A 26,963-nucleotide genomic window follows, 5' to 3' on the forward strand; every position below is an offset into this window, starting at 1 on the left:
GGAGAGGCCATAACATTGGACAGTTATGGTGGGGCTAGACGGTGGAGGACTCCAAGACAATTGGGAGCCATGGAAGTTTCTTGAGCAATTGAAGTGACATGACCACAGCTATGTTTTAGGGAGATGAATCTGGCAGTCTGTGCAAGACAAATTGGTGAAAAAAGGAAATGGAAAACCCCATTTTTAACAAAAGAAAAAGATGGGCTTGGAGTCAGGAGAACTAGGGTCAAATCCCATCCCTTTGCCACTTTGTGCCCCAGTTTTCCAAATGTGAAATAAGTGCTTTGAATGAAATGATGAAATTTCTTTCTTTCTGAAACCTCAGATTTGGACTGCTCTGTTCTATGAAGGAACAGTTTTGTCAGGGGCTAATTATCCTCTGAGTTGTAGCCATGGCCAGAGGGACATTCTTTTGAGGTTGGATGATGGCAAAGCTCAGGGCTAGACCTGGTCTGTAGTCCAAAAGTGCTCCCTCCCTGACTCAGGACTCTTCTAAAATATTCCGGAGGAGGATTTTTCCTATCAAGACAAGATGTGCCTACTGAGGGTCTTCTGTGGGTGTGCCTGGACCTGCCCTAGTCCCAGAGGGGAAGGGCTGCCTCAGAAGAGGCCAAGGCCTCCTCCCACTCTTCAGTCAGAGGCTGATGATGTTTCAGATGTTTCAGTGAGTTCCTTTTAGGCACTGGCTGGACTAGCTGTTCTCTGAGTGCCTTTCCAGACCTGAGTTTCTATGAGGAAGCTGAGTCCTGGTGAGACAGTCCAACAGGAGCACGAGTGTGAGTCTTCTCCCTTCCCTTCCTCATTGTCAGAGCTCCTCTGTATCTTCATTCACTCTCATCCCTTCCTCTGGCCACAGAAGGAGAGGCCTTCCTGCTCATTAAAGCTGATTTCTTTCCCTGGGCCATTGATCCAACCCTTTTCTCCTTTCTTCCCCTGGACCACATTCTCATCCCTTCTCTCACATCTGTCTCCTTGTCCAATGACTCCTTCCCATTGGTCTAAGAATCCAGTCAAGTCTCCCCTGTCCCAGGCTTTCCATGACATTTTTACCCTATCCCATGACTAACCCTTCACTGCTCAATTTAAGAGAAAAGTAGCTAACATTGAAAAAATCTCTACTACCTCATACCACATATTATTTTCTATCCTCTTCGATCTACCTTTCTCCTCCACATCATTTCATTTCGCACCTTTCTCATGCTGTTATCTTTGATTGTTGTATTTTATACTTATGCCTTACTATATTAATTTATTCCTTAACCTGAGCAACATGATGGCAGGGACCTTTCTTATATTAACTTTCTATCTCCCCCACCAAAGCATAAGGGTCTACATATAGTAGGTGCTTAATAAATGTTTTTGGAATTGAATTAAATTATGGCCCATATAATCTACAACTTGATTATACAGGTAGGTCCTCATTTATTTATATAATGGATTCCTTGAAGTGATCACATTATTTGAATCCCTACTGCATATCACCATTGGGTCTCAATCAATAACCATATTTCATATAATAAAACCTTCAAATCATGTCAATTGGAATACCTTCAGTTTGTTATAATTGGAACCTAGCTATTTACATCATTACCTTAGGGCCTGTGTCTTTGTCAGTGTGGATCCAGGTAGAATAAATTCACTTTTGGAATTAAGTTGGTCCAAAGAGCTTAAGTTATTCACCTGTGCTCACACAACTAATACAGTCAGAGACAGCATCTAGACCCAGGTCTTCCCAACTCCAAGGCCAGGACTCTATCCACTGAGCAATATTACTTTTCGCTCTCCTATAGACTGTTAGACCCCTATAAACTGGGGTGTGTTAATCATCATCTCTTCTCAGCTAGACTAGAAATTTTGCAAGCAATGAGACCAGGTTTCTTCCCTGGAGGCCTGGAATATTTTTTTTTTTTGGAATTATTTTTTTGCAAAGAAAGAAAGAAAATAATGATCTGACTTCAGGAACCCCAGGATATCAGGAAGGCCTCCATAATTCTTTAGTGAGAAACTCCAGGCCTGAGGGATCAAAGGAGAAAAGAAAATGGAAGCCATGAGTCAGGGTTCTGTTTGCAAAGTGAGTTGGTCCCTTCCTCAAAGCACATGATTTCACATATGCTGTATCCAAGGGGTGTTTAGAAGAGAAGGAAATGACCAAACGTGTAGTAAGAACTGAGTTTGACTTTCAGCCTGGCCATTTCCAAGCTATATGATTTTGATCGAAGCATCTTCCCTCTCGGTGCCTCATTTTCCTCATTTGTGAAATGAGGGGATTTGACTCAATGTTCTTTCAAAAGGAAGCCATAGACCAAGTGGGACTTATCTGCTACTTGCAGTTCAAAGAGGGCATCATTGCAATAGTCAGGTGACAGGAAATGGCAAGAGTATGGACCAACATCAGAGACCTGGACCTGATAGATTCTCAAGACCACCCCTCAGTCATGTCAGGTTTTGGTAGCTCAGTCCTCTCTTGGAACTCAGGGTCTGGGTTTCCTCCAACTTGTCCTCATCATGGTACCTGTACACAAGGGTCTCATTTTGGAACCATTCCACAGTCATCTTCTTGGCATACACCTTAAAGGAGAGATGACAAGGGGCTATGATATCCTCCCCATGCTTTGCCTGAAGGAGCTCAGCAAGGCCAATCACAGTGACGGGTCCTTGAGGGGAGTTCTAGAATACAGCAGCAGGAAATCAGAGGACAATGTAGCACAAGGAGGGAGGACTGGTATGTGGGGGGAGCAAGGCAGGAGCTCTCAGGACTTCAAAGCTCTGAGTCTGTTCCTGGATCAGTGGCTGCTCTGCTGTGGACCCACTTCTGGGCCCACTTTCCAAACTCTGATTCATTTGTAGATAAGGCATTCAGTCTCTTGATTACCTTGTGTACTCATGGAGATAGCTCATCTGTTTGCGTAGGTTTTGTTTAAAAAAAAAAAAATTAAAGAAAGAAAAAAGGAAGAAAAGAAACCCTCCAGAATTTATTTTTAAAGCATGCCAGTTCCCTCTTGCTCTGTCTTCAGATTACTGCACAGGTTATCAGGGGTGTATCTGAGGGTCCCAAGATTAAAAAAAAAAATTCACAAGAAAGAAAGAAGTAATATGGAAACATAGCTTAAGAAATATAAGCAAATATCAGATCACATGCTGTCTTGTTTGAGTGGAGGAAGGGGGAGAAAATTTAGAACTCAAAATCTTACAGAAATGAAAGTTGAAAACTAAAACCAAATAAAATTTTTAAAAAAGAAACATATTTGAGTACAAAGTCCTAAGAAAAGGTGAACACAGTTCTTTTGCAGGCACAGCTACAATATTTCTTCTGTTGTTTGATTTCCACAGATGTGGAAGGACTGAGTTAAAAATTATCTCAGACTTGAGTTGAGTTACCGGGAAAAAACCTGCACCTTTCAGAAATGATTAGCTTGCATCAGCGTTTATCTTCGTGTACTTAGGCAGGACTAACCCACCCGGATGTTGACTTCTTTTTTCCAGGTAATGGGTGTAAAGTCACTTACCACCTGGGCTATGCTTTTTTCTCTTTCTCTGCCATGATGACTCAGTCCCTCATAATTCTGGTCCTGGGGGTCTTAATTACAAAGTAGATTAAAAAGGTGTCAGGAACCAGAACTGAAGGACTGTACAGCATGTCAGCAAATTCAGCCTCCTCAGATGGACCTAGCCTTATCCTGTGTAAAGCCAAATTTATAGAGCTGGCTCAAACTCGGAGCCATGACCTCATTCCCTAATCAAGCACTCCCCACTGTGCTTTCTCATCATCTTCTGGTATAAGGTAGAAGTCAGAGTACAGACTTACCAGTGCCCTTCATTTTCATGAATGTCAAAGAGTGGGAAAGCAGTAAGAAGTACATAAAAGATGGAGAAGAAATAAGAGTAGGGGCAATCAGGACTTTTTTCTAGGGTCCTAACATAGGGTGCACACATTTCCTATCTGCTTTGGGCCTGCTATCGCCATATGGTGTGACTGACCCTGTCCTATTGCTCATTCTCAAACTTCTTTGGTGCTGCCTTGGCAACCCTCTAACGGGGCCAGTTCTCCTCATAATATCACTGATGCCTCCTTCCTTCCCTCTGCTTTCTTCCAGGCCATTGGTCAACTCCATTATGTAGCACAAAGTCTCTGAGAGACAGAGCACCTCCTATTCTGGTACAACCACATGAAGAATGAATCATGTCCTGGGAACCATCTCTGCTTTGCCTTTAATGAGCATGCTCTTGGCACTGCTTTCCCTTAGAGAGAGGAAGTCTGGGATCTTTGCCTCTCCCTCACACTCACTCCATGGCAGATCCCCAGGGCTTCCTTCTCTCATTCCTCTTCCACTGCAATTGTCTTGGCTCCAGAATTCCTAGAGTGACATCTCTAAAGAAAAAAAAAACGTTGCTCTTCATTCTACTGATCAGAGCAGTACAAGGAACACTATACTGAGCACTGTCCAGTGTGTCCAGGCTGAACTAGCCAGTAGGTGCTGATTCCTCAAGGAAGAAGAGACATCTGGAATGCTGATCATCCAAAAGGGCAGTTAAAGTCCAGCAGGCACAGCAGGTTATACACAGATACACACACACACACACACACACACACACACTCACTCAGTCACTCACTAGCACACATTTACACTATCAGTAATGAAAGGGAGGTGATCAAGTACTGGTCTGATATAAAGATGTCTTTTATTTTTATGTCCCCCACAATATCATTCTCTGATGCCATATTGTCATGTACAAGTGATCCTGCATTTCCAAGGCTGTGCCAGGGCAAGGAGTGGATGCTCTGCTTGGTTCTACAGCAATGGTTAAGCCTTGAGTATAATTCTAGGAGCAGACCAAGTCTGCTCTAAAAGGAGCAGCCTTCTAAGGTTAGGAGAAGACCATTGCCCATAGGCCTCTTGGTGAAGAAGTATTTGGCCATGGAAATCCTTGAAACAAACAAAATACAAAGAGGTTTTAAGGTCCATGTGACTCTTTTTTGCTTCTGTGGAGATGGAAGCAGATTGACTGAAAAGGAGGCAAAAAGAGTGGAAGAGACATGACTGTATTATATACATGGGACAGGTTTCCCTTAGAGGGGGTGGTCAGTTTGTTCTCAGGAGATGGTTGGGTGGGGCAGTGTTTGGGGACTAGACTTGAATTATTAGTAGTATGGCTTCTGTCCCTCTGTCCCTGAGTCATGAAAGGACTAGATGACAAGGGGTCAGTACTCTACAGGTTTCAGCAGAATTCTCTAGTTAAAGGATGAGGTACAGATGATGATCCCCCAAAGGAGACTGAGAAGAATACCTAGAGAGGTAGGAGGGAAACCAGGACAAAGTAATCAGGAAAAACCAGGGTAGAGAGAGTATCCATGTGGGAAAGAGTAGTCACCAGTCTAGTGCTGCAGAGAGGTCCTGAAGGATGGGGACTGAGAAGAGGCCTTGAGATCTCTCAGTTGGTTAGTTGCTGTCCTTTGATTTCAAAGAGGACCAAAATGACATCACCATGATAAAGTGAAGTTTCAGTGTGTTAGACTGTGGCTGATCAGACCAAAAAGAGCTTGGAATGCTCTGCTACAAGTTGGGCACAGATAGTCCATATGAATTTTGGGGGTGGATACTCCAAATCTGGGCATCCTATACTTACTTTGTGTTGTCTCAATTCTGCTTTGCTCATAGAGCACAGTACTCTTTCTGATGTGGGCATGCCATGCTAAGCAGTCCTGTGCCAGTGTCTCTCATGTTGCACAGTCAAATCCAAAGTTCTTGAGAGAGACTTTGAGAGTGTCCTTGTATCACTTCTGACCACCATGTGATTGCCCGCCCCATGTGAGTTCTCCATAAAATAGTTTTTTTGGCAAGCATATATTTTGCATTCAAACAACATGGCCAGTCCTTCAGAGTTGCGCTCTTTGAAGCATAATTTGAATGCTTGGTAATATATAATGCTATGACTCTCCTTCCAATAACCTTGGGAACAAAGTAGCTAGGGACTTGTCCAAGGACACACACTGCTGCTTTCTTTCTCAGATCTCTCAGTACAGAGATGGTGGCTCACTTTGGAGAGAATAGTCTCAGTGGAGGGATGAAGTTGGGAGTCAGATTACATGGGGTTAAAAAGGAGACAGGAGAAAGTGGGGACCGTTACAGACTAACAGATACTTGGGCAGCTGTACTGTAGGTGTCACTGGAAAAACTGACCCCATCCTGCAGCGCACCCTGTCCCCCAGAGCACTGGGAGCTGCTACAAGAAGTTCTTGATAACAGTCTTGCCTCCTCCCACTTTCATCATGGCTGGGAGGGGGATAGAATGACTTGTATGAGATTAGAGGTCATAAAGGGGTTGTGGTCTTCATCATAGTTCTCAACACATTATCTTTTCCCCAAAGCTCGTTTTTTTATTGAGGGCACCACCTTCTTCCTCCTCCTCCTTCAGCCTACAACCACTCTGTCATTCTGAACTCCTCCCTCTCCTTCCTCCACATTTGTGATCGTATCCTTTTCTGGATCCATCACAGGTCACATATGTCCCCTTCCCTCCACTCCTCAGCCATTACCCCAGTTCAGACCTTTAACACCCCTGACATGGACATCTGCATTTTCCTGAATGGTACATCCACCTCTAGTCTCTCTAATCCATCCTCCACACTGCTCCCAAAGTGATGTTCCTAGAGCAGAAGTCTGGCCATGTCACTGCCCTGCTCAGTGACTTGGGCTCACTATTGACTTGAAAATGAAATATTATTTCTTTTTTTGAATATCCTTTTAAATGTCTAGTTTTGTATGAGTTGACAATTTGAAGAATTATTAGTGCTTGTACAGTAATGATTGTATATCATTTGTAAAAATGTAAACATATGCATGTGGGAATACATGTTGAATTTTGTTTTTGTTTTGTTTTGTTTTTTTGCAGATGAAGATTATGTTCAAAAAAGTTTGGAGACCAAGATAGGAGAAGTGAGTGAATAGGAACAGAGGAAACAGAGGGTGGAAGTTAGCCACGGCTGGGTTTGGCCGGGGAAAATCAGATTAATTTTCCTTTGTCTGAGGCCTTTTACTTGCTGAGTATCAGCACAGGAAGAAATCCCTCACTCAGAAACAATGAGGAAGAAAGTAGAACTTCTAAGTGGCTGATAGCTGCTCTTCTTAACTTCTATAGCTTCTCTTTCCTCCTGGGAAGGGGAGATTCGCAGGAGCTCCCTAATATCTTGATATAGAAGTGACCATAAAGTCAGTAGTTCCAAAAGGTATTGGGAAAAGAAGACACACACACACACACACACACACACACACACACACACACACACACACACACATCCTCCCTCTCTCCCCTCCCCAAGTGACAATGACTTCCATTTCTAGGCTGCTCCCAGAGTAGCAATCATTTAAATTCCTAGTGAGCTCTGTGTGGGATGGCTCGAATCTCTACTTAAATTAATTACTCAGAGGCCTCTCAAAGTGATGACAGAAAGTTTATTTATTCAATTCTCAAGAAGCGGGACAATCCTATATGAGTTCACCTGGAGTAGGAAAGCTGAAGACAAAGAAAAGGCAGTGATTTATATAGACCCTAATGCAAGTCCCTCCCCCCCACTGACCATTATTCTCATTAGCTGAGAATATGATCTTACATTCTAGACACGAAATCTAACCAATCCCTTTTGAAATGAAGACATTGAAGAATTAGGTAAACTTATCCAATCACTGAGACCCTAATGTACTACACAGTTTTATATCCTTATATGGAATTATTCTGTTCTACAAATATAGTAACCTTGAGCCTCTCAGTCTTACCTCACCCCTGGGAGAAGAATTACAATCTGAGAAGTCTTCACTAAACCTATTCCACTCAGCTCCTTACATCAAATTACTGACCCCAGAGACTTCCTCCAATGCTGCCTAAATCCATGTCTGTCTTGCCCCCCAGATCCAAAACTGAGAAGTCCAAGAAATGAGAGTCTGGTCAGTCCCTAACATTTTTTCCCTATGGAGGCAGAAATTCAGGCAAAAGTCCAGTCAGCTGATGGAGAAGTTAGCAAAGGATTATTTGTCAGCTACAGAGAGACATATGTATGCATGTGTGTATACTTGCAAGGGAAATAGTTCCAGTGGAGAAAAGAGATTGGCTAAGTATGAAACCACCACAGAATTAGAAAGGGATACGTTAAAAAGAAGAAAAGGAGGAAGGTGACCAGGCGAAAGAAGAGGACAAGAATGGAGAAGGAAAAAAGTTAGTAGAATTGCATGGGAAAGGAAAGGGAAGAAGAATCATCACAGAGAGAAATGATGGCACAGGGTATCGTGTGCTTGGAACCAAGAGGAAGGTCATCAGAAGTGGGTGACACCCCCACCTTCACTACACACTCTTCCTCACCATACAAATAACTGGAAATTCAGAACCCTGAATGGAAGAACAAAAGACTAGAAGTGAAATCTGAATTGGAAGGGTTTCAATGGAAGCTAAGAACTCAGCATAAGCAGATCAATGGCTTGCTGTGGCCAGGGCAGTCCATCAGGTCTGGGGTGGTTATGGGGCTCACAGAGTGAGGATGAAAAGACAGGCGGGACACAGCAGTATGAAAAAGCTGAGTTTATTCTGGATGTATGGAGCCAACAAATCAGAGGGGTCGGGGTGCTTATATAGTAAAAAATCCACAGGGGTAGCAACTGAGGCATGAAACAGAACAGATCGTGATAAGTAGCAAGGGAGGCCTGAAGGCCTCTTTATTGGAATGTTATCCTGTATAGCTGGGGCCCTGATTCCTAGAACTTCAAAACCTGAATTGAAGCACGTGCACCTGAGAACAATATATCACTTAACTTCTCAAATCAGCTATTATTCTCCCTTGGAGGAGGGGAACTCTTGACAAGGGGCTCTTTCAAAGCCCTCAAGGTTCTCTACATCTCCCTCTTTTTGTTTTACAATGACTCTTTCCTATTCATCCGAATGTTGAATGCCAGGTTATGTATGGTATTGATGATCAAGGACTGCAGGGCAGGAGCACAGATACAAATACAAAATACTCTGGCAAGGTCTATGACCAACAGGCCAAGGTCTTGTGCAAGGTCACTTAAAAAAACCCTGTGCTCTGTTTATCACTTCTGCAATCTGTTGTGCAGCCTCGGGTGGATCCAAGTCCCTATGACTTCTGGCATCATCAATAATCTGAACAATTTGTTCCAAATCATCCATATCCATAGTTACATTGTTAACATTCCATAATCCTCTTAAGTGACTGGCAATTTTGGTAAAATTATAACGGGTGTCATTATAATTCACATTTAACAAACAAAAATGGGTAAACCTACAATCACATTTCAATCTACTATATAAGGTATCTCAACTTGTTCATTTATTTCTATTACATCCCATTGCAATTCATCAATAGCCTGATAAAAATCCTTATTAATTTTTTCTTGTACTTGAAATGCCCTTGTAATATTTCTGGACAATTGATCTAAATATTTGGCTTGTTTAACTTCTGTTTGTACACTCATAATACCTTCTGTTAAAGCTACACTGCTAGCAATAATGGCTACTAAAGCAATAATTCCAAAAATAATACAGGAAATACACCTTTTTTTATGAGAAAGCAATTTTCCGCAAAGCAAATCGATAGTCTGATCTCCTGGAAGTTGATACCATTGAGCCTCCTTGGCCAGAAGGAGAGTGAATGGACTTTGTCTAATGACAAACACCTTACGGCCTCCTACTTTTTCATTTATTTAAGCATTCCCAGAGCAATTCAAACAAGTGACATTAAAAGTGTTGTCCCCTCATGCTGTCACAGTCCCATTTTTGTCAGCCTTAACCAAGTGAAGGGAATTCAGTAAAAAGAGGAGCCTGATGAGGGTCTGTTTGGTATCTCCTTTAGCCTTTCCTCTTCTTCTGCTCCCCAGCGGGTCTCTTTGTGCAGGTGCAGCTTCTATATCCACTTGGACAGGTCTCCTATCTCTTTCTTGGACCCACATGACTCAGCCATGTGTGGAGACAGAAAGAAATCCTCTCCCTCTAGTTAACACCCTGTCAGGTCCTCTCCACACCTCAGTGACATCCTTCCACAACACCTGTTGTTGCTGGGGTGTAATCTGCTTTTCACTAATAATTCTGATATCATTATGGCCAAAAAATGAAAAGAATTTTTGTGAAGGAGTAAGGCTGTCATAATCTAAGGTTAAATTGTTAATAGTACATATGGCCTGTGCCAATTGTTCCCGAGGGGACCTACCAAGCATTCCCCCTTTTTGTTTTTGAAGGAACAGGTTGAGAGTTTTATTCTTCCTTTATACTATTGCCTGACCTGTAGGGTTATATGGTATTCCTGAAATATGAATGATTTGCAAAGAGAAATGCAATATTAGAACTGGGGCCCAAGTACATGCACTCGAGCACACCACCCTGTCCCCCTTTAAACTGATGGGACCCAACACATTTTTGGGATAAGGGATGAAGGTCTCAGCTTCTGAAACTGCTTCCTGCTGAGACTGGATGTAGAGCTGACCCTGCCTCACAGGGTCCCAACATTGGAGGGGTTGGGTCTTTAACCAATATGAGAACTTGATGATTCAGAGGGTGATAGGTGATGGTCTTGGACAGAGAAACCTAGAAGATACAAATCTGGCACAAAGATTAAACAAACAAGAACCAAAAAGGAGTAAGAATAAAATAACTAGAAGTGAGGTGGGTGTGAGAATACTGTCAGACTTCCTCACACTCTCTTGACATACTTAGTAACTATCTAGGGATAGGAGGGGCTTGGATGATTCCCATTTGTCCCCAACCTTCTTATCTGCTTTCTACATGTTTTGATCAAACTTATATTTAGCTTTCCAAATCTCTAGAACTGATCATTCAGACTGCTTCAGTTTCCTTTTTCTACCATAGACAAGATAGTGCATAAGTTATTACTGCTCACTAGCAGAGCTGTATTGTCTTAAACAAGAGAGATTTCTAAGTTGAATCTCACAACTGAATAGATGATCATCGTTGTTTCATCGGCTTCTTTATCTTTTTCTGATTATATTCACTCTGGAAGAAAAAACTTTAGAAATTAAGTTGTTAAAAAGTTCACGAATTAATTTTAACTTTTGCTTATTAAAACAGCAAGATCTTTTCTGCTTTATAAATCATTACATATTAAGTAGCAATACCTTATCTTGAAAATGAAAATTTTAGTAGGCTTTAGCCTTATTTTGAAAAATATTTCTTCTAAAAATATTTCTTTTTTTTTTTTTAACAGTTGGCATTTTATCACGATGTTAAGAGAGTTTCTAAACTTTTATAAAGAAGATTAGGTGAAACCTTTTAAAATGATAGTTGTTTTTTCACTTTGAAACAAAAACAAACCTTTTATAATTAAAATTTATTAAAACTTAGTTGATATAAAAATGTCCTTAAGTAATATGAATTCCCAAAGTATTATAACAAACCAAATTCTTAGGTATTACAGAATTCCTTGATATCACAAAATGCTTTAATAAAAGTGCATAATAGAATCTCACACTGGTAACAGTAAGAGACTGATTACAGAAAAAAAACCATTACTGCTTTTAAAATCCTTTAAACAATAGGGACATCTTAAGGTGAGTCTTAAGTCATTTACATAAATTTCTGAACATGTTCCAATTTCAGATAAAAATATTAAGTTTTCCAGTAAGATTACACAAAGGGGCTCACCTGTTATACTGACTACTTGTAATTAATCATAGAAGTTTGCTATAGATGGAAAAAGTAGGGACATGTGCTATAGCAAATATCATAGGATAAAACATCTTTGACTCTGTTTGAATTCAGATAGGAGTGAAATTTTCCAATCATGCAGTATCTGTATTATAGCCAGACTCAGGAATAGTCAGGTGGGAAACATTCCTTTATAAAAGGACACAATGGGGAAACTGACCAGAAGGATCCCATCCTAGATTGAGTCTCAAATTGTCCCTTTGGTGTTTCCAGATACAAATTTCACCTGATAACAATACAGGATGCAGGATCACAGTCCCTCTGAGTAACGTGTGGCATATTCTCTCAGATGCTGATTTAATGCAGACAACTATACCCAAATTCAAACTTAAACAAAAATATTTATGGTCCCAAATGCTTTTACTTAAACAGCAAATTTCACTAATCACAACTTAAAGCCAAATACAGTTATTTGTATTCCCATGGAGTTGTAATAAGCAATGAAGTTTAACAGGACTCACATATATAAGAGATTCCATTTAAGATCCTTCCTTCTCAAATTTAAAACTTGTCCTGATATAAAAGCTAATTGTTAAAAATCCTTTCTATCTATTACAACTTTTAAGCAAGTCCCATTCATTTTTTTATGAATTATGTAAGCCAAACAAATTTCTTTCTTAGGACTGATGACCTTGTCCATATGAAAGGGGCCTTGGCAGTTTTACAAAATAAAAGGAATTGGCATGGATCCCATGCCTGCCAACCCCAAACAGACAGGAGGACTGTTCTGAATGGGCAGAACCAGTCTAAATAAAATTTTTACTCCATTCATTTCTTTCCACACACAGTAATCAATTAACAATTTTAGGTTTAGCATTAAAACAGAAACTTCAAAAACTTAGTTAACAATCTTACAACTTTTATAAATGACAACCAGATTATTTTAGCTGTAACTTCTTTAACAGGCAAAGGTGAAAATACCTGGTTTTCTAAATGGCAATTACAAAACATTATAAGAAAAGGTTAGTAGGACTGATAAAATTTCAAATAACATAACTGTATGCACACAATTTTTCCAACATCTTTTAGTTTCAACAAAATTCAGATTACAAATTGCTTTCTCTAACACCATTTCTGGATTACAGAGTAAAATAAAAATCCCAATGGTTCTAACTTTTACTCAAGAAAATTTCAAGTCTGTGTCCACTCCTTAAAAATATTTTTGAAAGACAAAGTTGTGAAACTGCAAGTGAAAGTGAGGGAGACTCTGGAACAAAGTCCAGTGGCGCCTAGTTCCCTCCCTTCCACTTGGGAGTTCAAAGTTCTATCTCTGAGGTGTCTTTTTTCATTTTCAGATTTATGCATTTTCTCAGTTTGCCTTAGTGCCAAATAATACAACAAATTCTGATCTGTCTTAAACATCCAATTAGGAGTGACATGTTTCACTGAAAATATGACCAGAATAACTACCTTTTGGTTGTATCGCATATGCAAAAATTTTTCTCTTTCAGGTGAGCCATGAGATAATTAAAATGCTGCTCAATCTGCCTTTCTGATATGAGGGGAAAAATTTCCCTGATTTCTTCTTGTCTTTCTCTCCACCTTCACAACCTGGCCAGTGTTGGAAGGTAGAAAGAGAGAGAAAATTTACCAACAACTTTCTAATAATTTCCAAAACTTTTATGCTTTCCTTACACTTCATACCCATGTTGGTTCCTAGTTGGCTTTGATTAAAGCCCCTTTAAAACTGCACATACATTATTTCCTTGCATTTCTTATCTAAAACTTCATTTAGCAATCATAAACTAAGTAATACAAGATTAGGTTCTCTCTTTCTCTCTCCCACTCTCCTCCCTGATGCTGCAGCCATCAGAGAGAAGGGATGAGGGGGAGGAAAAGAGATAACATTCCAAATTCCAGCTACAATGGAGCTGGCCGGAATAACTCACAAATACACACACAGAGAACATGTAAAGACAGAACACATATACAGACAATAAAAGAAAGAATCCAAAAACAAAAAATTGTCAGAAATTCTCTGCACAAATTGTAACTTTAGCTTATTTTCCATCACTGTGTTCCAAACATCTTTCATACAATTCAGATTTCCAATTAAGTAGTCTTGTCTTTCAAGAGTGGTTTATATATATTGCACCAATCAGTGGGGTATAGGGCTGTCTGAGAAATGCTGTCTAGAAGAGACTAAATGTAAAGACTATCTGGTCCATAACAGAGTAGTTTCTTTGAGAATTTAAAATCCAGAGGGGTATGTTCTCTTACAGCCCCTCTTGGGTTATAGGGATGTGGGGTTTCTATTAATACCAAGGTTAGCTTCATATCCAAAAGTGTTCCTTCTCCTCTTTCTGTGGCTTGCCTAAGGACTTTTTGTACAATCCATTCAGGCTCCTGAATTTTTTCACAAACTTGTGATCTAGACTTGTAGAATGGAGGAACAGTGGGAGGAGGAGACTCTATTTTAAATGTTTGTGTGACATACTCCATCAGGTCTTCCTTCTCTTTTGTACTAGAGGTTGCATCTACCTTTATTGTTTTTGTGGCTAATAGTACTTGTTGGGGTTTCTGTAGACATATTTAAGTACATTCCAAACTGAAAATATGTAACAGAAGAAGCACTTGGTCTGATCTCTCTATAATATGCACTCATTAGATTGCCTACTGTTTCCCACTTTTCAAGATTTATAGTCCTTTCCTCCAGGTCCTTCATGCCTTTCACCACATGAATTACTTCATGACCTCATGATTACTTCACCTATATCTTTTAAATGCCTGGGCTCTAACCTGTTGCTAAACTAATTTTGCAGAACTGAAAGCGAAATAGACCACTCAAAAGAAGCGGCCCCTTCCAGGCCTTCCCCTCACCTTTGTCCTGCCACTACTTTGTCCTTCAGCTCTGGGGCTCCTCCTCTGGTCTTATGACATGAACCAGACTCTTCTGTTTGGAACAGGCGGGGCCCCTCTTGGGCGTCAGATGCTGCAGCCAGTGCAGTCCAGCATATCCGGGGCGGTTATGGGGCTCGCAGAGCGAGGATGAAAAGACAGGTGGGACACAGCAATATGAACAAGCTGAGTTTATTCTAGACATATTGAGTCAATAAATTAAGGGGTTGGGGTGCTTAAATAGTAAAAAACCTTAAGGATAGCGATTGAGGCATGAGAACAGAACAGATCGTGATAAGTAGCAAGGAAGGTCTCAGGACCTCTCTTCTTAGAATATTATCCTGTATAGCAGGGCCCTGATTCCTGGAACTTCACACCCAAATTCAAGGATGTGCATCTGACAACAATATATCACTTAACTTCTCAAGTCAGCTATTATTCTCCATTGGAGAAGGAGAACTCTTGATAAGGGACTCTTCCAGCACCTCAAGGTTCTCTACAATAGCTCATAAGGAATGCTGCTCTATTTGGCTCATGGATAAGAAGTAAAGATCAGGGTTCAGTCAACAAGTGTTTTATTATTATACGATGCTATAAACAGTCCAAAAAAAGCACACACACACACACACACACACACACACACACACAGTAGAGTAACTAACTCTGTGAAAGTTCTTGGAGGTTTCTGCTTGGGAAAAATGTCAGCATTAAATCAAATTCCTTAGGTTTTTTTTCCCTGGGCCAAAGCAATAGTTCACATTTGAAACTTAGGATATTTTAGTTCAGCACATTTTAAGCTAACTTGATGATAACAGGTGTGATTTAAAATGCTTGGCCATAAGAGGCCCTAAGATCTCGCAGTGAAGAGATGGAGGCTCACTCTGTAGAGATTCATTTCGATGGAGGGATGAGGTGGGGAGTCACATCAAAAGGGGTTAAAAGGAAGACAGGAGGAATGGAGACAGTTACAAACTAACACACACCTGGGCAGCTGTTCTGCAGGTGTCACTGGAAAAACTGCCCCCATCCTGCAGCACACTCTGTCCCCTAGAGCACCTGGGCTGACACAAAAGGTTTTATGGGTACTTACAATCTGCATATTTATTCCTGCTTGTACAGTAGTGCTTCTACATCATTTGTAAAAATTAAATATGTGCACATTGGAAGACATGTTCAGTTATTTTTTTTAATGATGAGTTTTAAAACAAAAAACTTTGAAGACTAAGATAGGAGGAGAAAGTGAGTAGGAACAGAGGAGGCAGAAGTTGGAAGTTAGCCAGGGCTGGGTTTGACTAGGAAAAGGAGATTAATTTTACTTTGTGGGAGGCCTTTTTCCTGCTTAGTATCATCACAGGAAGAAATTCCTCATGCAGAGACAACAGGCAAGAAAGTAGAACTTCTGGGGCCATCTACCCTTTCCATCTATTGCATTTCACTGCACTTCTGGTGCTCTGGGCTCTGTCTAGACTGTACAACTCAATGCCTCCTCAAGACACTATCTCTTCTCAGCTAACTTGCCTTTGCTCATGAGACCACTAGGTGGTGCAGTGGATTGAACTCTGGTACCAGAGTCAGGAGGACCTGTTTGAACCTGATCTCAGACACTTACTAGTTGGGTGACAGTAGGCAAAGTGCTACATCTCTGTCTTCCTCAGTTTCCCTATCTGTAACATGGGGATAAATTGGTACCAAACCTCCTACATCTTCAATATAATTGTAGAGGGCAACACCATCCTCCCAGCCTCTTACCCTCACAACCTAGCAGATATCCTGGGTTCCTCTCTCTCTTTTATCCCCCACATCCAATCTGCTGCTAAGGGTCTCAGTTTCACCTTTGAAACATCTCTCACGTTGGCCCCCTTCTCTTCTCAGACACTGCCATCACTCTAGGGCAATCCCTCATCTCCTCATGACTTGACTCCTGCAACAGTCTGCTGGTGGGTCTTCCTGTCTCAAGTCTCTCCACACTCTTATCCACCCTCCATCCAGTCACTAAATAGATTTTCCTCAAGTTCAAGCCTGATCGTGTCACTCCATTACTCAATAAACTCCAGTGGCTCCCTATTGCCTCAGAGAGTAAATTCAAAGTGATCTGTTCTGCATTCAAAGCCCTTCATAATCCATATCCCTTTAACCATCCCAGTCTTCCTACATCTCACTTCCCAAAGTATATTCTTCAGTCCAGTGACAAAGGCCTCCTGGGTGTCACACAAACAAGACACCCATCTCTGAGTCCTGGGCATTCTCTGAGGCTGTCCCCCAGCTGCCTGGAATGCTCTTCCTTCTCTGCTCTGACAACTGAAATCACTAGCTTCCTTGGAGTTCAAACAAAATCCCACCTTCTACAGGAAACCATTTTGAAACCCTTTCATTTCCAGGGCCTACTCCACTTACTTATTTCCTTTTTATCCTGTACGTGTCTTGCTTAGTTCATATTGCTTGCATGCTGTCTCACTTCTTGGACTTGTCCCTGAGGACAGGGATGGCCTTTTACCCCTTTTTGTGTTCCCACGGTTTTTAATACATGCCTGGCGTGCAGTAGGGGTTTCATAGGTAATACTGATTGATTGATCATTTAATAAGCATTCTAGAACTGCTAGCTACAATGTTGGCAATGCTTCCAATGCCTGTTGGTGGGATGCCTTCCTTCCTCCTCTTTCTGTTGAACTGTACCCCATCCTCCAAATTCCATCTCAGATGCCACTGCCCATAGAAAAGACTTTCTAGTCCTCTCATCTGTAACAATCTCACTTTCAAATATTACTTAGGACAGAATGTCACATAAAGTAGGTGGTTAATGTTGCTGGATTTAATTGAATAGCATCGAGTTCTGTGCTTTGCAAATTCACATAGCATCTGCTATTGATTGTTACCCTCATTTCTGTTTCTTATCTCCTTACTGTGAATGGAGCTCCTTGAGGGCAGGGTTTGGTTTAATGTAAAGATTGTATCTCCCTCAGCACTGAGCACAGGGCCATGGAGCACAGATGGTCAATAAATAATACTAGCCACAGTAATAATAATAATAACTTGTATTTGTATAGTGATTTTCAGGGCAGTTAGGATACAGTGGATACAGTGCTGGGCCTGGCATCAGGAAGTCTTGAGTTCAAACCCCCTCAGACATTTACTAGCTGAGTAACCCTGAGCAAGTCACTTCACCCTGTTTGCCTTAGTTTCCTTATCTGCAAAATAAGCTAGAGAGGAAAATGGCAAATTGGTCCAGTATTTTTACAAAGAAAACCCCAGGTGGGGGTCACAGAGAGTCTGACACGGCTAAAATGACTGAAGAACAAGATGGTGATTTAAGCATGCAATACACTTTGCAAATGTTTCATTTGATCCTCAAAACAACCCTGGGGTGTAAAACTGTTATCATTGTCATTTTACATATGAAGAAACTGAGGCAGACAGAAATTAAATGATGTGCCCCGACTCACACAACGATAGATGAAATATAGATAGATTAAATACAGATGACACTCAGGTTCTCCTACCTCCAAGACTTTTAAGTGAATTAATTGTGGTCTGAATAATCTAGCAGCTCATCTTACCCTGTCTAATATTTTGTTTAGTATGTCCATCATCCTGTGCCCCCCTCCCCCCAGTATTTCTTCATATACTATAAACCCATGAAGAGCAAGGACCATGTGGCCTTCTCTTGTTTTCCCAACAGCACAGATCTGGGCACATAGGAATCACTTAGTGAATATTTGTGGTTAAATTGATGTGCATAGAATGTGGGCAGAAGACAGGAGGGGCATCCTGAACTACTCCATACCCTCCTCAGTTCATGGGAATTGGGTGTCAGTCCAGGCCTGGTGCCTTTAGAGGAGAGAGAATAATTATCCCAGTTCTCTGGGCTGGGTTCCAGAAAGCGGGTCCACCCGACCTGTCAACAGGAAAAGTCCAAACCTGAATGATCTCCCTATGTGGAGAGGTCTACATGGTTTAGAAGATCAGTGGGACCTGCACTTGAGGTCACATCAGAAGGGCATTCAGATTCACTGAAATCCAATCTTCTTGCTAGTGAAGTCAAGATAGCACCCTCCTGATGTCTCTGGTCCTCCTTGAGGACAAAGGACAAACAACAAGAATGGTAGCTGGAAGTAGGACCCTTCAGCTAAAGTGATTTTACATATCGGGGACTGATGTTATAACTATAATGCAAAACAGCATAGGGCAGCTAAGTGGTACAGTGCCAGGCCTGGAGTCAGGAAGACCTGAGGTCAAATCCAGCCTCAGACACTGACTAGTTCTTGGGCAAGTTCTTGTGACCTTGGGCAAGTCACTAAATTCTGTTTGACTCAGTTTCCTCAGGTGTAAAATGAGCCGGAGAAGGAAATGGAAAACCACTCTAGCATCTTTGTCATGAAAACCCCAAATGGGGTCAAAAAGAGTCATATACAACTGAAAATGACTAAGCAACAGCAACAAAACCAAACAGTATAAAAATTACAATTACTGCAAGTGCCGGCATGTACCCTGGACATTGCAAGAGAAGAGAGGATGGGGAGCAGAAAGATCCAGGCTCTGACTCAGTCCAGGGGTGGAAACAGAGGCCTATGCCTAGTCCATTTGGTGCCCCTAGAGGTCAGCAGGCACATCAGAACACATCATGCTTCCCTCAGCACTAGGCAGCCTGGAGACTAGGAGACAATCACAACACTCCCTTTCTACAAGTAGCCTTTGAGAGGGGAGCATTGAAGGGGGATGGGGGTGGAAAGATTGAACCTTTGTTCCAGCTCAAGTATGAGTCTTCCCTGGGAGGATTCTGACTCCCCTATCTCCAGGTGAGACTTATTTTTTGTTTGGTACTCTCAAATTTTACCATCCCTGGTTTCAAAATCTCTCCATGTTGAAAGTATAGGGGGTCACCTTGTGAGTGGAGGGGATGCTTAAAGGAGTTGGAGAGAAGCAGACACTTTCCCACGCCCAGATATCTTCAACTATGAGTGAAAATGCCTCAACACAGTCCGTGGGGTGGTTGTGTTTGTTCTTTGTTTTCAAAGAAGACCATGACATCAGAGAAATGATGACATGACTTGCACTTGACTTTGTTTTAAATGAGGGATACCCTCCCCCCTAACTCATACCTGCATTTTTATATGCTCTTAGTTTTAAAGTAAAAGGGAACTTAGAGGTTGTCTTATCTAACCCCCCTTTTTTCAGATGAGGAAACTGAGACCCAGGATTACTTTGTTTAAGGTCATACAGATTTGAACCCAGGTCCTTCTGACTGCAGGACTAGTGCTCTTTTCATTGGGTCAAACTGCATCTTAAACGCATTAAATAACATACCTCAACACCTCCCAAAACTCATTTGTTTACCTTTATTCCTCTAACTCATCAACAGGCACCCATCCCTCCAAGTCACTTAAGATCATAAATCATAGATTCAGTTGTCAAACAGACATTAGATATCTAGTCCAACCCTCTTATTTTATATAGTTGGGCAAACTGAAGCTTAGTCAGGTTCAATTATTTGTCAAGGCTACTCAGATACAGTGAACTAGGTGGTACAGTGGATCAAACAATAGGCCTAGAGTCTGGAAGACTCATTTTCCTAAGTTCAAATCTGACCTTAGAAGCTTAGTAGCGGTGTGACTCTGGGCAAGTCACTTAACCTTGTTTGCCTCAGTTTCCTCACCTGTCAAGAGAGCTGGAGAAGGAAATGGCAAATCACTCCAGTCTCTTTGCCAAGGAAACCTCAAAAGGGGTCACAAAGAGTCAGATACAACTGAAAATGATTGAACAATAACCCAAATGCTTAACCTGGATTCAAACCCTAACTCCATTTTACCTCATTTAAGACCTCTTCAAATTCTCTGTCCCATCCCTCTTGCCAAGGAAAACAATTTGTCTTTGGAGTCAGAAGATCTGGGATCAATGCCTGTCTCTGCCACTTAGACGACCTAGGGCAAGTAATGTATTTTCTCTGGGCTTCAGTTTCCTTATCTGTAAAATAATGGAGCTGGACTAGATGGTCCTTTCTAGCCCTAAATGTTTGACCCCATGAACCCTGTCACATGGTTATCCATTATCCTATGGTTTTCTCACTCACACACCCAAGCAAATCTGTGCTTGCCTACATTCACCACCCACCCACGATCAATTCCTTTCTGTTTCCTTTACCTTTTATCCTGTGTTTTCTTCTTGGTGTTGGCCCCTCTCTCTGCCTGCTGTTGACTTGGCTTTGGGCAACACTCTGACTCTAATAGGAAGGAGATAAAACCACTTCCTCACCCTCTTCCTCCAGTCATTGTTGATCAGGAAAAGCAAGGGGTTGTAGGCATTGGGAAAGAGGGTGATGAAGGGAGCTTGGATCAGAGAGAAGGATCATCTGCATCCAAGGCCTTTTCTCAAACTTCTGCTCCACGTGCCCTTTGCACTTTCTCCTCCCCTCTACCTCCACATACTCTCCCTCCTCTCCAGATTCTTCCTCTTTTTGCTTCTTTTTGTATCCTCAGCATTTACAAGATGTCTGGTACATAATAAGTGCTTAATAAATATTGATTGATAAAGAAGATTTGTGAGAATATATGTATGGAGATTTTGAGATGCAGAGTAGGTTTAGGAAACCCTTTGATCCAGTGATATCTCCATCAGGCTTATACCTCAAAGTAATCAAAAGAAAGAGGACAAGACCAATATACACATAAAATATTCTTAGTATCTCTTTCATAGTAGCTTCCAGTTGGAAAGTAGTTGTTCAGTTGGGGAATGGCTAAATAAATGGTGACATAAGAAGGTAATGCAATATTAATATGCATAAAATATGATGAAGTGGGTAATTTCAGAGAAACTGGGAAAATCTTTACGAACTGATGAAGAGAGAAGTATGCAGAAAAGGAGGAGAATAGTTTAGGTAAGGATAACAACATTATAGAGAAAAACAACTTGGAAAGATTTAGCTTTGATCAATGCAATGATGGACAAGTCCAAAAGCCTGAAAATGAAACATACCACTCATCTCCTGCCAGAGTTGTGATGAACTTAAAATAATAAAGAAATATCATATTTTTCAACATGCCCCCCCATCTTGGGATTTCACTTCCTGAATGATGTGGATATGCGCTGAGGGATTTGTCTCAAAATGCTAAAACAATGAAACCTGTCTTCTGTATGCAGCTCTTGAGCTCCAACTGCATGTCTCTGAACTCTTCTCTCCCTGCCATGGCCCCAGTATCTACAGATTCAGTTAGCATACTGTTCTCACACAGTTTATTGAACATAACAAAATTAGAACAAAATAGGTCCAAGGCTTAACTATCTCTAGACCTTTAGGGTTCTGGGAGTCCCTGTGTCTTTTGGATTTCTTTCCCTCTGTTATAAGGGAAAGCTGAATAGGTGGTTGTGTATGGGAAAATGATTGTGATTTAAGAATAAAAGCCAACTAACGGTGAGAAATCATTTCTTTACTATTTCAATTTAATAATCTTACAATCAATGATTAAATGAAGCCTTTAAAACTTTCCATGTTAACACCTTCTATGGATTATTGTGGGGAAAGATAAAACCAGACTCAAACTATCACCCTCTCCAACCTGCTGCAGCTGAGCATACCAATGTCTGATAACCAGACATTGCCTTAGGTCATGTGGGGGTGTTCCAGAACCAGCTCTAATGTGCTTAAGAAATCTTATTGTTATATTTTCAGAGTGAGTATTTATACTTAGAAACTGGAAAATACTACATCAGTTCTTGTTTTATTGTTAGTCTACATTTAAGAAAGTGATGGAAAATATTAATAATGCAGATTATACTTAAAGGTGCTCCAACTCCGATTTCTTTTCTGAGAGGTGTCTATATGGGTCCCCAGTGGAGTCACAATCATATCAAGATCTGGGAATGAGCTTGGAGGACCAGGGTGAGGACTCCAGAGAATAAGATGGTTGTCAGTTGTCCGGAACTGCTACCTTATTAGCAGAAGCTGTAAAGGAAAAAATATAGAATCAAGGGTGAGTTCAGTTTGGAAGCTTGGCTCCATTCTCCCCCTTCCTATCATTGCTGGAAGATTAGGAGTCAGGGTCTACTGTTTTCATCTTCTCCTCATCTCTGACCTCCTCTTACCAGAAGGTACCATAGATAGTTAGGAATGTCCTGGAGGACATTCTGGACTGAACACTGGTTCAGAAGATCTGTAGCCTGCGGAACCTCTTCTATTCTGGTGAGAATTATATGTGATCTTAGTGGCTTCTTGAGCAGCGAGACTGTCTCCAGTTGTGCTAAAAATGGAGAGAATGGGATGAAGTGAAGAAGTTGGGGTTCTGGGACAGGATCCTTGCAGGCCCCATGGATGGAGCCTAGAGAAGGATGGAGAGGGGGAAAGAGATTCCTCAATAGGGCCTTGTAGTAAATTAACTGCTTTCTCTTTCTGAAACAGAAATCAATGTTTTCATTTCTTAGAGCTGGGCTTTAGACAGCTCAGATCAGTGCAGCCCTTGCAATTGGCTCCATCACAGCATTAGGAAGGACCTGATCAAACAGGGCAGGCCCAGGCCCATCACTCTGTACTCTAAGTCCCAGCCATCCCAATATCCCAGTCCCACCCAATTCATTCTACATGGCTCATTTGGCAGAACTGGGTGTGTATATTCTATTCCTGAAAAAAGCTGGTGTCCTATCACCTTCCACCTTCCTCCACCACTGTAACAAGATCTCCAGAGAGGCATATGTGAAGTCCATGAGAATACCAGAATCTAAGGTACAGATTCATATACAGAGCTGGAAGGGATCTTAGAAATTATCTAATTCAAGTCTCTTACTATACAGGTGAGGAAATGCAGGCCCAGAGAAATGAAGCAGTAGTATGCCCAAAGCCACACCTGTGCTAAGTAGCATAGCCAGGATTTGAAACCAGGTCCTTTGAATCCTAATGCAGTGCTGTTTCCCTTAGACTGTACTGCCTTTAGGCCATCCAGGTCATATGATTCACCATATGTCACCTATCTTATCTATAGGACCACAGAGGCTTAGAATTGGAAAGAACCTCAGGGGCCATTGAGTCCAACCCCTACCTAAGAATTCTCTCAGCAATATTCCCTAAGAGTGCTCAGTTATCCTCCATTTAAGACCTCAACTCATGGAGAACAAATTGCCTTCTGAGGAAGTCTGTTTGATTCGAGGATGTGACTAAATATTGCCTCAAGTCTTTGCCTCTCCAGACTGGATCATACCCATGCCTTCTAGACAGAAAGGGTCTGTGTTTTTCTACAGTTATCCCTAGGAATGGAGACTGCTCAGTTTCCCTCAGTTATTCCTACTCAAGTCCAAAGGAGTATCTTCCTGAAGCAGCATTACTTCACTGGCTGGGCTCCAGGAATGACAGGTTCTGAGAATATGCTCAGAGACTAATTTTTAGTTAGTGGAAGTTCCCAGTTTCTCAGTCCTCAGATATTATGTCTTTTGGGACTCTCTCACCCTAGTCCAGGATGCTGCAACAACTAAAACCACTAGATTTGGAGCTCAGAGGTCCTGGATTTGAATCCTGGCTCTTCTACTTACCACCTGTGTGTCCTTGGATAAATATGTTTTTTCTCCTAAGGCATCAGTGGAAATGGAAGGGTTGAGAGGGACCCCAGGGAGCTAATTAGCCTATCAGTGGCTCTCTAGTTCAACCACTGGACCCATAGCTAGTAACTGCCAGGGGCAGAAATTGGAATCCAATTTTCTTTGATTCAGGAACAATATTGTAGTAAATGCCAGCTCAACCTTTCTGACCTCAAATTTGATCTCTCTATAGTCCAATCCAAGCCCTGCCTTGTTCTAGGTCCCAGCTCACCTTTTAGGTAGGCACAGTTAAACTTGCTAGATGTTCCTGTGCTCCATAGCTCAAAAATTTTTAAGCCATTCTTTTGACGTTCTGAGATTTTGAACACCTCATATGGGGGGATCAGTACCTCCTTTTCTTCTGGATAGACTGACAAATGTTCAATAGCAGCCCCTTTACAGGTGTACACCTTGAAGAGGGTCCCTGAGGGCTTTGCAAAACTTCTGGCTATATCTTCTTTCAGAGAGGTTGAAGCAAATTGACCAAAGCGCATCTTCTTTGCTCCGTCACGATGCAGCTTCACAGAGACGCCCCTGTAAACATTTTTGCAGGATGTTCTTAGGGTTTGAACAGCTCTAGTCAGATAGAAATGAAGAGCTTTGAAATGAAAGTTCTTCATATAAGCCTCCCGGGACTTACAGCATTTTCTCACTGCTTTGTTAAAGTCTTTGTAAATCTTAGAGTTTTCCATCGTGTAAGCAATAACAGCAATTTCAAATAGCTTCTCCACTCTTTTTTTGCTGGCAGACATAGTTTTCCAAATATTTTCTGCGTTTACCCAAGCTTCATCTAAATTTGAGTTCCTTGCCCTTTCTTGAGCTAAGAGTTCTTTTGCCTTCATCTGCATACGTTTTTCACAGCCCACATACTGGTCATCAAAAGCATTGCGTTCAAGGCTAATGACATTTTCTGACAATCCAATGTTTTCCTGGAAAAGAGAATGAAATCTCAATTGCATTCTGAAAGTAATCAGAGACATGAACTACCTGGTGATGAAAGTGCAAATGGACCTAGATGGCCTTTTTTTTTTTTTTTTTTTTTTTTTTTTTTTTAAAGATTCAGTTTCCCTATCTTGTCTAGTCTGGAAATGCAGTGGCAGCTGTTCTTACTGCTGATTGGCACTAAAGTTTTAGCAGACTGGTGCTGCCTGCTCTCCCAACACTCTTTCCCTCACTCTCTTTCCCATGGGTTCACCATATTGGTATTGGATTTATTTTGAACACTTCATTGGCTTCGGTCCTATTGCAGCTCAGAACTCCAGAGTTCAAGTGATTCACCAATATCAGCTTCCCCAGTAGCAGGGATTATAGGCATTCACCATCATGCCTGGCTTCTCATAGTCTTTGGAAAAACATTGGAAGAACATGAAGAGAGGCTGATGAAAGACTGGATCTACCAGAGGAAACTGCTCTGAAGCTGTCAGTAGACAAATGTCAAAAGTTTTTGTTCATCTTTTGCAAAGCTTTTGTTAAGTATGTGGGTCACCTGGTATCCTAACAAAATATGAATCTTCACCAAGAGAATGTAGAAGAGTTTCTGCATTGATTGAGTCCCCTCAGTCTTTGAGATTCAAAGGCTTTATAGAGTATTTGGTGGTTGTTATTGCAAATTTGTTAAGTATATTGCTGTTTCTTGACAATGGTTAAATAATATGATTAAGTGGTTAAATGGTTAAGAATGACTTTATCCATGCATATATCATTGAGGAGATTCAGAAATTAAAGGGTAAGGAATGAAAACTTGTCTTAAAAACCAACAAAGCCCTTTGGATGGATGATCTGACTATTGTGGAAAACAATCCTTCAAAGGTCGTCTGTTTCCTTACAAATAAACGTGTGTTGGCCTATGTATAACCTAGTAAAAACCCTTCTGTTCTTGACAAAGATGCCAGCCTGGAAGGTCTGAGAGCTATCCTGAGGGATGGCCACCAGAGATCAACTGCATTTACCAAGAGAAATTTGGTTGACAGTGAGACTCATTACTCTGTCTATGAGCTTGAGTTCTTGACTTTGAAGTGGACTCTCACTGAAAAGTTCAAAGACTACATGTATGGAACAACACTTCATGTGTAGACTAACAATCCTTTGACTCATAGTTGGAGCAGTGCCAATTTATATACCATTTTCCAGATTTGGGCAGCACCACTAGCCAATACTACTTCAAAATTTGCTACAGGCTAGGAAAACTAATGTGGATGTGGGTGACCTGTTCCAAAGGCCACATGGTAATGAAGCTGAAGTGACACTGAAAGGTGGGAGAGCTGTGGGACTAGAGTTAAGTGGAAGTGTAGTTGAGAACTTGGGACTCCCTCCAGATGGAGTTGTTAATTTTGTTTCATTGAACCAATCTTTCTTACCTTAGTTGTCTGTGGGTAACTGGCAGCAAGAGAAGATGGTGGATGAAGTGCTAAAAGAAGGCATACTAGGCAAAAAGCAAGTTAATGACACTGAGGGACTTTTAGTAGGCAGAAAGAATGTTACTGTGGAGAAAATGGCAGAAATAAGAGTTATGCAATGGAGTGCTGAACTGGCCTGGGATTCATTCCGTAGCAGGAAATAGCTGGTACTAATCAGAATATAGTACTCTATGGCCATGAGAGCTCTGTGTGATGGCTTTGGAAATATGGGTCAAGAAAGGATTCTAGAGCTGATAAGAAACAGATCTGCCTGACCCAAGACAGCTTTAGATGCCTCCAAGGAGTGTGATGCTTGTGCTCAGTGTGTGCAAAGGAAAGCAATGACAATTCATGCTTCATATTTGGAGAACATAAACACCAGCAAATATTTAAAATTTATCTGCACTGATTTTTTTTAACCTCTGGAAGGAGAGACTGAGAATATAAGCCATATACCAG

At 41.3% G+C, this 26,963-nt stretch overlaps 1 long non-coding RNA gene and 1 pseudogene across 1 annotated transcript in view; one reads left to right on the forward strand and one right to left on the reverse strand.

Moving 5' to 3' along the window:
- The window catches only part of LOC140504917 (uncharacterized), a 99,256-nt gene that overhangs the window by 24,260 nt on the left and 48,033 nt on the right, over nt 1–26,963 (forward strand). The window contains exon 3 of the long non-coding RNA XR_011967282.1: nt 6,892–6,935. This is a non-coding gene — a long non-coding RNA (uncharacterized lncRNA). The remainder of the gene's footprint in view (nt 1–6,891; nt 6,936–26,963) is intronic.
- LOC140503176 (ecto-ADP-ribosyltransferase 5-like) lies at nt 21,635–25,067 on the reverse strand (annotated as a pseudogene).

The sequence above is a fragment of the Notamacropus eugenii genome, chromosome 5, assembly GCF_028372415.1.
Source record: "Notamacropus eugenii isolate mMacEug1 chromosome 5, mMacEug1.pri_v2, whole genome shotgun sequence".
Classification (NCBI taxonomy): Eukaryota; Metazoa; Chordata; class Mammalia; order Diprotodontia; family Macropodidae; genus Notamacropus; species Notamacropus eugenii.